The 12,980-nt window shown below is 38.6% G+C and overlaps 1 pseudogene across 1 annotated transcript; it reads left to right on the top strand.

The window, feature by feature from the left end:
• Positions 1–1,493: 1,493 nt before the first annotated feature.
• Positions 1,494–2,490, top strand: LOC119470551 (annotated as a pseudogene). The gene is made up of 2 exons (XR_005199465.1): positions 1,494–1,668; positions 1,713–2,490. The product of XR_005199465.1 is annotated as a solute carrier family 25 member 39-like (transcript).
• The last annotated feature ends 10,490 nt before the right edge of the window (positions 2,491–12,980 follow it).

Raw genomic sequence — 12,980 nt, 5'->3', positions numbered from 1 at the left:
AAACATAGGGTCTGGTACTATCCTAGGGTCTGGTACAATCCTTATTTTCAGGCATCTACTGGGGTTCTTGCCTTCCCCATTTGCAGATAAGGGGAGACCACTTTATTAATTAGAGAATAAAGTCAATGTGTATATTATCAAAAGCAATATCATTATGTATTTTTGGTGTTTATTTTTGTGGGTTACTGAGTTGGTTTGCTGGATACAGGGTCCTGTGTCGTGGACGATGCTCTCAGGGGCCTTATAGACTGGATGAGGCTAGGGATTTACATTAGAAAGACAAGTGTCAATTAAAATTATATTGCAGAGGCATAATCTGATAGTCTGATTTCCTTACTTGTGTGCAGATTTAAAGAGCTAGATGTCTTTTCTTTGAAAATGACTGTATTATATTATAATAAAAGAGCTGAAAATTTTCTGCACTTTTTTTTTTTTTTTTTTGAAACAGAGTCTTGCTCTATTTCCCAGGCTGCAGTGCAGTGGCACAGTCTCAGCTAACTGCAACCTCTGCCTCCCAGGTTCAAGAGGTTCTCCTGCTTCAGCTTCCTGAATAGCTGGGGACTACAGGCACACATTACCATGCCTGGCTAATTTTTGTATTTTTTGGTGGAGACGAGGTTTTTCTATATTGCCCAGGCTGGTCTCGAACTCCTGACCTCAAATGATCCTCCTGCTTCAGCTTCCCAGAACGCTGGGATTATAAGCACTAACCACACCCTCCCAATACTACACACTTTTAATTTGTTAAAAATAGTATATATTTGATATTCAATTTCTATCTATTACAAATTGACTAGTTTGTTCTCAAATACATACACTTTACTCAACAGGCTTCTAAAGGGTTTACTGTGTGTTAGGCAATGGAATTGCAAAGATAAATGAAGTATATTCTTGACATTTAGCAGCTTACAATCAAATCAGGAGAATGAACAATCTCTACTTGGCTCCTCACTACAGCTATAGTAAAGAAAGCGTAAGATGCTGTGTGGCAAAGGAGAGCAACTAGTGCTCGCAGAAGCACGATGAGCTTCATGAAATGGGGCCATTTGATCTGGGATTGAAACATGAGTAGGAGTTTATCAAGAGAATTCCAGGCACAGGAAGTGTGGAGGTGGGATAAGGAGGTTAATTTTGGTATCCACTTGTAGTTTGGGCTAGCCAAAATGAAGAATATGGCAGATACTAGCAGAAGTGAAACACGGGGTTCAGCCCACTTTATGAAGGACTTTATACACCATAAATATTTGTATTGTACAATAGTACCTACAAAATATTACTGTACTAACGTTGTCATATGCTTTACATTCTGTGCTTATTTGGTTTTGTTATTTTCTTCTAATTACTTAAATTTCAAAGACATTTTTCTCATAATTGTTCATTCTAAAGAATGCTAATACTAAACACTGTGTTTATTTATTTATATTTGAGAAAGCCCTTTCCGCATGCACTCCTCTGCAGCTCTTCACTATCTTTCCTCATTTATCTAAGCCTTTCTCCAGACTGTGGAACCTCTCCTATACCAAATTGCCCTCCTGTCTCCAATCCACAGGGAAATGCCTCCTGTACTACAATGATGTCCTGGAGCCCCTGTACCTGTGTCCAAATGGTGCCCACTGTCCCACCTGGTTTCAAGATCCAGCCTGCTTCACTGGCACCATGGACACCTTTGTGAAGATCCGGAGGCACGAGGGCAACAGGACCTTCTGGAGAAGCCTCCCCATCACCCTGGTGATGACTGTGCCAGTTACCACCATCTGCTTCACTGCTTACCACCAAATCAAGGCCTTCCTGTGTGGTCGAGCCCTGACCTCTGACCTCTATGCACCCATGGTGGCTGGCACACTGGCCTGCCTGGGACAGCCCCCTGGAGCTCATGAGGACAAAGCTGCAGGCTCAGCACATGTCATACCAGGAGCCGGGTGACTGTGTTCGAACTGCAGTGGCTCAGGGTGGCTGGTGCTCTCTGCGGCTGGGCTGGGACCCCACTGCCCTTCAAGATGTGCCCTTTTCAGCCCTGTACTGGTTCAACTATGAGCTGGTGAAGAGCTGGCTGAATGGGCTCAGGCCAAAGGACCAGACTTCTGTGGACATGAGATTTGTGGCTGGTGGCATTTCAGGGATGGTAGCTGCTGTGCTGACTCTACCCTTTGACTTGGTGAAGACCCAAAGCCAGGTCGCATTGAGAGCGATGGAGGCTCTGAGAGTGACATCCCTGCATGTGGACTCCACCTGGCTGCTGCTGCGGAGGATCCGGGCGAGCTGGGCACCAGGGGATGCTTTGCAGTCTTCCTTCCTCTGATCATCAAGGCTGCCACCTCTTGTGCCATCATGATCAGCACCTACGAGTTCGGCTAAAGGTTTTTCCAGAGGCTCAGCCAGGACCGGCTTCTGGGCGGCTGAAAGGGGCAAGGAGGCAAGGACCCCGTTTCTCCACGGATGGAGAGAGGGCAGGAGGAGACCGAGCCAAGCCTCTTTTCCTCAGCACTGAGGGAAGGGGCTTGTTTCCCTTCCCTCCCAGCGACAAGCCCCAGGGCAGGGCTTCCCCTCTGGGTGGCCCAGGCCTTCCCCAGATCCTCAGATGCATATTCTTCCTGCTGCTCCTGTCATGGGGATCATCACTTTTCCACTCCCCAAGTTCAAGACCAAACCTTCCAGCTGCCCCCTTCCTGTTTCCCTGTTTTCCTGTTTGCTTTAGCTGGGCCTGTCTCCAGAAGCCAAGAAACCCTCAGCCTGGCATAATCTCCCTGACCCTTGTTAATTCCTTAAGTCTAAAGATGATGAACTTCAAAAAAAAAAAAGTCACTGTGAAATCACACATGCCTGTAAAGTCACCGTGGATCCACACTGCCTTTGAAATTGTCATTCTCCTTTATATGTGTATAAATGAGACACAAACAGGTGCACCTGGAGATCCCTGGGCTTCCATGAAGTGGTTATGGTCTCAGTGAATCTGAGAATTCATTTCAGGAAGACAGTCTTTTCATAACCCCAAACCCAGTGAAATGCAGTCACTAAGGATGGTCACATTTGGCAACGGACAATAAAATGTAATCCACAAAGTGAGAGGGGACAGATAGTAAAATTGTTACAAGTATTCTCCAAAAGTATATACATACTAAAAGCTGTCTGCTTGTATATATACTACATAGCATACATACACACGCACACACAATTTTTATAAATGTGTAAACACATATTTTATGATATGATGGTTAATACATTAAACACTTATTTCAAAGAGCATTTTATTTTATAATATACTTTTTCGTCATCCATTTTCACATTTAATACATATTAAAATTATTATTATTATTATTATTACATGAGATGGTCCATGACATTTTTGATGTTAAGAAGTCTACTTAGCCTGGGCGCGGTGGCTCACGCCTGTAATCCTAGCACTTTGGGAGGCCGAGGTGGGTGGATCAAGAGGTCAAGAGATCAAGACCATCTGGGCCAACATGGTGAAACCCAGTCTCTACTAAAAAATACAAAAATTAACTGGGCATGGTGGCGTGCGCCTGTAGTCCCAGCTGCTTGGGAGGCTAAGGCAGACAAATTGCTTGAACCCGGGAGGCAGAGATTGCAGTGAGCCGAGATTGTGCCACTGCACTCCAGCCTGGTGGCTAGCGACAGAGCAAGACTCTGCCTCAAAAAAAANAAAAAAAAAAAAAAAAAAAAAAAAAAAAAAAAAAAAAAAAAAAAAAAAAAAAAAAAAAAAAGTCTACTTAATCTCAGAGCTTTATAAAATTATCATTTTCAATGACTTTCTTCTTTATTTGCTGAAAGAATTAGTGGTATCAATTTAAATCTTCTCCTTTGTTTAAAAATGACATTCTGATGTTTCAGAACTAGAAAAAATTTGATTTTTCCAAGAAGCCTAATATATAAGATAAAGGCACAGGAGGGCCTTTTTTATATCTCCTTGAATTTAATACAAGAATGAAGAAAAAGTCTTTTATGTGATGTGGAACAAGGTTTAAAATTCTCCCTTATCTCTTATCCTGACATTCTTTCCAAAGCAAAATAGAAAGCTGCCACCTTGACCATTTTTGCCTCTCTACCACCAAGCTCAGGACCAAAATCAAGAGTCAGTTCTTTCTTATAGCTGCAGCTTCGGACTGTACTAAATATATATTGTAAAATCTAGAACAAAACTTGTTTCAACACAATGCACTTGAGAATGTATAGTAAATATAGATTTCTCATGATTTAGCAATTAAAATTACTTTTAAATCGTTTTGAAAAGGTCTTAAAAACTAACCCTGGTACAGATATTAATTTCAAAGCAAAGTTCCTGGTTTATTTTTATCCTCTAAAAAAGCACACACTTTTTGATCATTCAAGTATTTTTTTATGATTAGGATCCAGTATATATAACAGGCAAATAGTATTCGTCAAGATTTTTCTTTTATGCAATGTCAGATTTTCCTATGGGAATATAGTGTTTGCTTTGGGTTAAACTTTATCTAGTCTTAGAGATATTGGAACGTTCAACTAAGCCTCAAGTGAGAGGTGGCTAACATGAGGAGTAGATAAACCCAGCTGTATAAAATAAAGTCCTTGACCTGCAAGAGCCCAGATTTCTGTGAATAAACAAATAGTGATATCATAATACTGTCTAGTAAGTGCTGTTCAGAGATACGATAAATTAGGTAAAAATGATCAAAGTGGGTGCTGCACTCCCCCAGCCTTTCTTAGAATAATGCTTCTGAATGAACCAAATGAAAAGATGAGATTCTGCACTGGTTCCCAGATTATAAAAAGAATCCCCCATTGCACAGTGTCTCTGTGTAGTTAGAAAGCACAGAAATCCTAGTTTCTATTACCTTCTGACTTCTGGTTCTAATGGGCCATCTGGTTCACAATTCTTCTGTAAGTAACTTAATGCTTTGTGTAATTAAGAGGGCATATGCTTCTTGTACAAAAATCACTGTTAGATCTCCTTTGCATGGCAGAAACCAACATGGACTCAGTCCTGATACCAGCTTTTATCTGCTGCCAATAAACTTTCAAGTTACTTAATAACATTCAGAGAAAATGATGATGTATCTTACAGTTACCAAGATAAACATATGTGTTATTCTACATTATTCTGAGACTCTCTACTCAGGGGAACTTAGCACCTTGCCGTTCACCATACCTCTACCAACACACTTTTATGGTGACCGTTTGACCAGATCTCAAGCAAAGCTAAAACTCTCTTTAGAATCTTTTTATTCTTGCTGCAATCTACTTACTTTATAACAACATTCCAGCTCACTGACTTTTACAATCTCAGTGGGAAATAATCTTTTTTTCGATTAACCTAGTCTCTGCAAAGTAAGAACTGCAGGTGTATGGTCAAAGAAATGTGAGTCATCTGTATAGCTTTATACATGAAGGGGACAAAATGTATATCACTATTTTCCATGTTCTGAGAATGGACTTTGTTTGATCTTGATTCAAAATAGCTACAGAATTAAGCTCTTTATCTTGAATCCTTTTTCTGCTTTAAGTTGCTGGAAGCATGGTCTAATTTCTTTCCTTTATTCTGCTCAGTGCATGTTAGAGACATCAGAGAACACTGATTTTCTACTCAAGCAGCAATTGTCAGAGACTTTGGCTGGAAGTCAGTTGGTGGGCTTCTGCTCATACCAAAATTCACTATAGGCAATGGGAATTTTGAAACTTAAAACTACTTAGTATCAAAAGCAATGTGATGTATGAGTTCATGACTTAACTTTTATCTATTCTTTAGAGGCATGTATTAGATTGCAGTAATGATCATAATTATTCTGTACTTCTCATATCCACGGCTTGGCTATGTAACATTATAATAACCTCCACCCATGATTAGAGAGAACTTCTCTATCTGGGCTTGGCAAGGTAATTTACTTCTGCCCAATAAAGGAAGCTGAAGGAATAGTGCTCCCGTTCTGCGCCTAGGCTTCAAGAGAACTCGCATGTCTGTAATTGAGTTACTATGCTTCTGTCATAGCCAGAAAAGGACATTCCTGGCAGCCTGTTATTCCTGGGAGAGAGAGGAAAGACATGTGCAGGAGAGCCAAACCACATGTAGATGAGAAACTCAGCTAAGATGCACTGTACTCTATAGATGCATGAGAAATACAAGTTTATTGTCCAATGCCACTGAGGTTTAAGGTCACTTGTTTAGCAGCCAAGAGCAATTAGTCTGCATTTGGACTGCTCTAAATAGAAATCCAGTGCCAGAGGTGGCTATTCATTTTTTCAGAAATCCTTATTGAAATCTACTACAAAAGTTTTGTTAGCATATCATTTGTTAAAAATAACTTTTTAGACATAAAATGAGGGGTGTTCAAAATATGTCACTGGTCCTACTACAAAAATTATTTGGGTCATACCACACAGATAAGCTACCCAGCTTAGCAGGCTAATGCCTTTGAAATCAGCATGTTCTCCTTTCTTCATGTAGTACTATGTCTCTTGTCCTGATTCTAGGACTGACTAGATTACAATAAACCAATAAATAAAAATGAATAAATGACCACATGATAAATTTTGAGTCTGCTTGCTAATAAACATTTGCCTTCTTGGAAAATTGTCCTCAGACTTGCTTTCATGATGAAATATAGAGATAGTCATTTATGCTTTGTACTAAATACTTCTGGCTCTTCACCTTCCATGGCACATTGCATTTTTGACCTTTTCATGTTTATTGTTAAGAAGTTGGGAGAGCCACTTCTTGAGTGGGTTTTTAATTGCTGCTACAAAATCTTCTAGGACTCTTTCCCTTTGTCTTCTGCTGTGGTCATGGGCAATGTTGTATTTAACTGCTGTCTGTTACTCTGGATCACAGAGTGAGGACAACAAAGACAAGGTCAGAAATCTCAGCACCCTCTAAATGGACCTCCAAAGCCTTTATTATTTTAGCCTCTGAGACTTGGGAATTGCTTCTTTTTCAGCGTACCCAAGGATCTCACACCATTTGGTAAGAAGGCTATCAGGAAGAGGAGGTACAGCTGATCTAGCATTCACTTTTCTCTAGTCACCTCCAGTGAATAACAGCAATGGAATTTGGAAGCTACTGGATGGACAGTTTGGCAAAGGTGATGTTGATCTATTTCTATACCAATAACTAAATGCAGCTGTCTCTTCCCAGATGAAAAATACTTATTGAATCTTTTTCTGGACTGAGAATCAGCTGATAGGGTGCTAATTCTTTCTCAGTCAATAAGTAGATTGTCTTGAATAAAATGTCTGATTTTTCACGACTGGGTTCTGCTCTGAAAGTGGAGAGAATATTTGGTTTAGAAGCGTCATAGTGTTTAAGAATAATGACAGAGGAAAAATGTTGGGGAAAGTTAAGATAGTTAAATAAACTTAGGATATTTTTATTGTAATTTTATTTCAGCAAATAGTCTGGGCCAATCCTGGTGATAGTCTTTGCACCCCAGCTGGAAAACTTCCCTAGCTCTCAGGAAGTGGTGAGTCTCAAAAGCTTTTCACCTCAGGGCTGTGGAGACAGGAGACTGGAGGATTTATGGAACATATGCATAATGCATTTCAATATGCTTTTCATGTGAGCGATCTCATTTAGTTTTTCCGCAATACTCTGCCTTAAGAATTATTCTTCCTATGAAAGATTCTTCATAAGTAATTGAAGGTTAGGTTAGATAAATTGGCCAAGACCACACAAGGAGAAAAAGTTAATAGAACTTTAACCTGCTCTTTATTATCCATGTGTCGTGTCTTCCTTCTGCTACAAGATACCTTATCTTCTTCCTCACTAGACTCTCCCTTAAGGCACGGGGATAATATACACTTAGTCTACTTTGGGCACATGTGGACATTCACCCTACCTCACCAAGCACAAGTATGCAAGTTATACACAGTATGTTTTGCCCTACAATTATTTACACCTGAAGATATTTAGTGCCTTCTCTGGTCCCTCTCATTGGTCTACTTTTCTTTCTCTTCCTTTAGGTTTGTTTCTTGCTATTTCATATGGTTTGGCTGTTTGTCCCCACCCAAATCTCATGTTGAATTGTAATCCCCAATGTTAATGGAGAAATCTTGTATTAGCCAAGGTTCTCTAAAGGGACAGAACTAATAGGGTCAATGAATAGATGAAGGATAGTTTTTTAGGAGAATTGACTCACATGATCACAAGGTGAAGTCCCACAATAGACTGTCTGTAAGCTGAGGAGCCAGGAAGCCAGTCCAACTCCCAAAACCTCAAAAGTAGGGAAGCCAAGTTCCAAAACCTCAAAATTATGGAACCCAAGAGCCCCTGGCAAATCACTCATGTAAGTCTAAGAGTCCAAAAGCTGAGGAAGTTGGAGTCCGATGTTCGAGGGCAGTAAGCATCCCGCACGGGAGAAAGATGGAGGCGAGAAGACTCAGCCAATGGAGTCCTTCCCATTCCTCTGCCTGCTTTATCCTAGCCAGGCTGGGAGCTGATTAGATGGTTCCCACCCAAATTGACAGTGGGTCTGCCCAGTTCACTGACTCAAATGTTAGTTTCTTTTGGCAACATCCTCATGGAAATACCCAGGAACAATACTTTGACCTTCAGTTCAATCAAGATGGCACTCAGTATTAACTATCACAGACCTGTGAGACGTGATTGGCTTATGGGAGGAGATTTTCCCTGGCTGTTCTTGTGATAATCGGTGAGTTCTCACAAGATCTAGTTGTTCATAAGCATGTAACACTTCCTCCTTCATTCTTTCTCCCCTCTTCTGCCATGTGAAGAAGCTACCTGCTTCCACTTGGCCTCTCCGCCATCATTGTAAGTTTCCTGAGGTCTCCCCAACCATGCTTCCTGTACAGCCTATGGAACTGTGAGTCAATTAAACCTATTTTCTTTCTAAATTACTCAGTCTCAGGTAGTTCTTTCTAGCAGTGTGAGAATGGAATAAATATACTACCTTTTCCCTTTCTGTCTTTTCTTGCTTTCCCTGTACTTTCTCCATTTAGCACTGTTTCTTTAGGGAATTGGTGAGAGGAAAATGAGTTAGAATTAGATCATTGAGTAAGTAAGTGAGAGAAGAAAGCTGAAGCTTTTCAGTTTTTCTTCTCCTCTTCTGACCAAACAAAATGAACTAAGTATGATTGATGGTAGCTTTGTGTTATTTCTAAAGGCCAAGTGATTAAACATCCGATAAATGTACTTTCTTAAAATGCAATTCAAATAGAGCAGAACTCATCTCTTTATAAACAACTCCAAATTATGAAAGAAATGAGCAAAGAAGGTGTTAGTCTAGTCTCACACACTAGAAACTGAGTAGAATTATACAGTATTTCCTGCCAGGAATATTTGTGAAATGTAGACATTTTAAGCCCTGGCTATTTAGGTAACATTTATCATTACATTTACATGAGATTTACCTTAAACTTCAATCCCTAACAAATATAGTCAGAAGATATGTTCACATTCCTTGGCATACCTTTTGCAGGAAAAAAAAGTCACAATTTAGTTCATTGATTTAAAAATAGGTCAAGAAGTGGGAAGTTCCAGATTTAGTTTAATCAGGACCTAAATAATATCAGTAAGGATCAAAGGTTTCTGTTTTGTCTTGTTTTACCTTTTCTCTGCTTTCATATCTATCGAGAGTCCAGCATTCAAGATAGCTACCAGCATTCCATGCATCATACCTAGGCATGGCAATGTAGTGCAACAAAAGAGACCATTCTTTCAATTGATTCACTTTTTAAGAGTGAGGCAGCCTCTCCCAGGAGCACCCTCTAGAGGAAACTTATTGAGCTGTATCACATTCCATCCTCATGCTTAAACAAAATATATTGAATCTGATTCATTCTTGAGGTTGAGGGCCAGCCTTTCTTATAGATGTGTATGTAAATTACATCAGGTTCTGTAAATAAGAAAGCAGGACAAGCAAACTGTGTAGACAAGCAAACTGTGTGGTCAAGCAAAAATGACTGCTACAGCATTTGAATTTGATTATATATTACAGTTTTTTTTTTATGTTGCCATTCTTGCCGAAACTCATGAGTTGGTTTTCCAATAAATTTATTTTGTTATTATGTTGGTGAGAAAATAATAGATTCCCAGGTGAGAACACTGGGTGGAGTTTGCAAACTCTCCTGATGTCTGTGTGAGTTTTCTCCAGGTACTCTGTTTTCCTCCCACAACCCAAAGATATGCACGTTGGATTCACTGGTGTGTGTAAATGGTTTTAGTCTGAGTGAGTGTGTGTATATGATTGCACCCTGCAAGGCAATGGAGTCCCATGAGGGTCAGTTCTCCCCTTCTGCACTGAGCTGCTGGGATGGGCTCTGGCTCCCTGAGACTCTGAGCTAAAATGAATGGGGTGAAAATTGAAAAAAATGAATGAATATACATCATTGTAAAATAAAAATTAATCAAGTATATAAAAATCATAATAATCATACAAATGCATAAAAATAAATGATCCAGCACAAAAGCTCATGGTGAGCCTACCCTATCTGTGATGGTTTTTGAACTGTGTAGTGGTAGAGGGTGCTCCATACAATATTTGCTTTGCAAACATTTATTTCTTGTTGTAACTCACCACCACTATGGCCGCCTTTACTCACTGATTCACCAAAAATTGAGTAAATAATTATCTTATTTGTTCCTATCCATATTTTGTAAATGTCTGCATCACTCACATTTATTTCAATGTTTACTAGTAGACGTGTTTTGGTTCTTTATTGAGAAGTTTGGTGAAGTTTTTGTGACCAGAAATATGCCATAGAAACTTAACTCTCTATCAGTTAGCTATAGTAAATTGGTTTTGGTATACATCATTTTGCTTAAAGTCACAGTTTCCAAAAACTTGTTGATGATGTTAACTGAGGACTTACTGTATAGATTTAGTTTTGTTTGTATGACAGGAAAACAAAGGGATGATTTCTATATTGCATGCTGCTTGACCACTTTTTTTGTTTGTTTTTGTGCTGTCTCATTATCTAAAATATTTTCAACTTTAATTTAGAGACAACACCTTCTTCCATTTTGCAGCTCACACATAGCAATTTTATTGTCATCATATGTTTAGCTTGTTCCAGATTGATTAGTCATGGGTATGTATTGCCAAGAACAGTGTGTTATATAGAGAAGAATTACTTTAGGCAAAAAGAAGCATATGCTTATGTGTGTGTGTTGTAATGGAGAAGTGAAGACCCAATTTTTGCAAACTAAAGAACAACGTTCAGAACACGTTCAAGTTGCTGCAGGAAACCTTGAAAGGAAGAAAACCTTAGTCAAGAGTGAAAGGCACCATATGTCCTCCAGTACTAGGCACAACAGGGAGTCAGCCTAATAGCTGTCTTAATGCACCCTGCTGTGTGCAGGTATTGGAGGACATATGGTATATTTCACTCTGAACTGTGAATTTCCTGAAACAGTTTTAATATTCTTTTAATGTAGTTTGTGTGGACCATTATATGTAAGCAGAGATGTTTAAAGTAAAGGGGGAAACTTTCTCTCGCTCACAGTAATCCAAGGATGTTTATATGTCATTAATGTGTGCTTTTATATATTGAATTTTTACATATTGTAATGTTACCTGCTCACTCCCTCTCTTTTTTCTCACCCCTTTTCCCAAAGTCTTTTTTTTCCCTCTCTCCGTTTCTTAGTCCTAGTGCCTTTTCCACTTTTCCTATTTTCCTAGTTAGCAAAGGGCACTATTGAAGAAAGGAGTGAAAAAAAATTTCAGGTTGTTTTTAAAGTGACAGCTTGCATATTAAAACTGGTTATATACATTTTATTTTTAAAATATTGAATAAAATTTGGATCTCAATCTCCAGTTTGGAATTTCAAACATATTAGCTAAAGTAATCAGCTGTGTCCATAATCTCCTGAGGAATCAGTTTTTTTTCCACCCCTCAGGGACATTTTATACTTGCTCTGAATTCAGCACACCCAGTTCTGATTTGCAACATGTGACTTAGACACTGTTTAATAGGATGCTTAGATTCAAACAAAACATATCCCAATTGGGAGAGTGAGGAAAAAAATTCAGTATGAGGGTGAGTGGAAAGTAAATTATGATTTAAAAAATCACATACATAAATAGTCAAGAATATGTATGAAAGATATACTTTCAGAAAGACATATTTGATATGAAGTTGATTTGGCATAGATGTGACTGCTAAAAAGACAGCTCACCTAAAAATCAATGAATGTGATTAATAGCCCAAATAAGACCCAAATGACACTATCTTAGAGAACATATATTTCTCAAGGCTGTTGGAAAAATAAAATAAAATCTACAGCATTGTATGAATACATTGCATTTTGTTTTATCAATCATCTACTGATGGATAGATGCTTGCTTTCAAATTTGACTATTATGAAACATGCTGCTATGAACATGGGTGTACAAAAATTTTTTCCAAGTTCCGGCTGTCACTTATTTTGGGTATATAGCCAGAGGCAGAAATGCTAGATAACATGGTAATTCTACATTTACATTTTTAAGGAATCTTCATACTGTTTTTTTTTCCTCAGCCACAACATTTTTCATTCTTATCAATAATGCACAAAGCTTTCACTTTTTCATTTTAAATGGATTTACCTGACTTAAACATACATGTTTCTTTTCTTTGAAAATACATTTTTATATTTTTCTTGGCTGTGGTACTGAGTAAGAGGTGGCCTTATTTCTCTTTAAAGATGTAGAAACTGAAATGCATACACAAAGCTATTGCAGCCAATAGTTGTTAACAAGGCCACCTGCTCCTAACTCAGAGGTCTAGGTTTCTGGTAATAAATGAAGTTAGGTAGGGGCAGATTAGGCTAAAAATTCTCCCAGCCTTTTCTTTTCTTTTCTTTTCTTTTTTTGGTGAGAAGGGCCATTACACTCTAGTATATGTCCTAACAAATATTTAACATTAAGCAAATAGCTTCCTTAGAGAATGAGAGGACATTAAAACTGAATCTACTCCACTTGAATTTATGATAATATATAAGAAAAGTTTACTTTTGCTCAGTCTCTGATAAAAGGATTAACCAAGTAAAACTAAGT

Source organism: Cebus imitator, unplaced genomic scaffold (genome assembly GCF_001604975.1).
Source record: "Cebus imitator isolate Cc_AM_T3 unplaced genomic scaffold, Cebus_imitator-1.0 Scaffold34, whole genome shotgun sequence".
Classification (NCBI taxonomy): domain Eukaryota; kingdom Metazoa; phylum Chordata; class Mammalia; order Primates; family Cebidae; genus Cebus; species Cebus imitator.
Note: the sequence above shows the minus strand (reverse complement) of the source record. Positions and strands in the feature narration are given on the sequence as shown.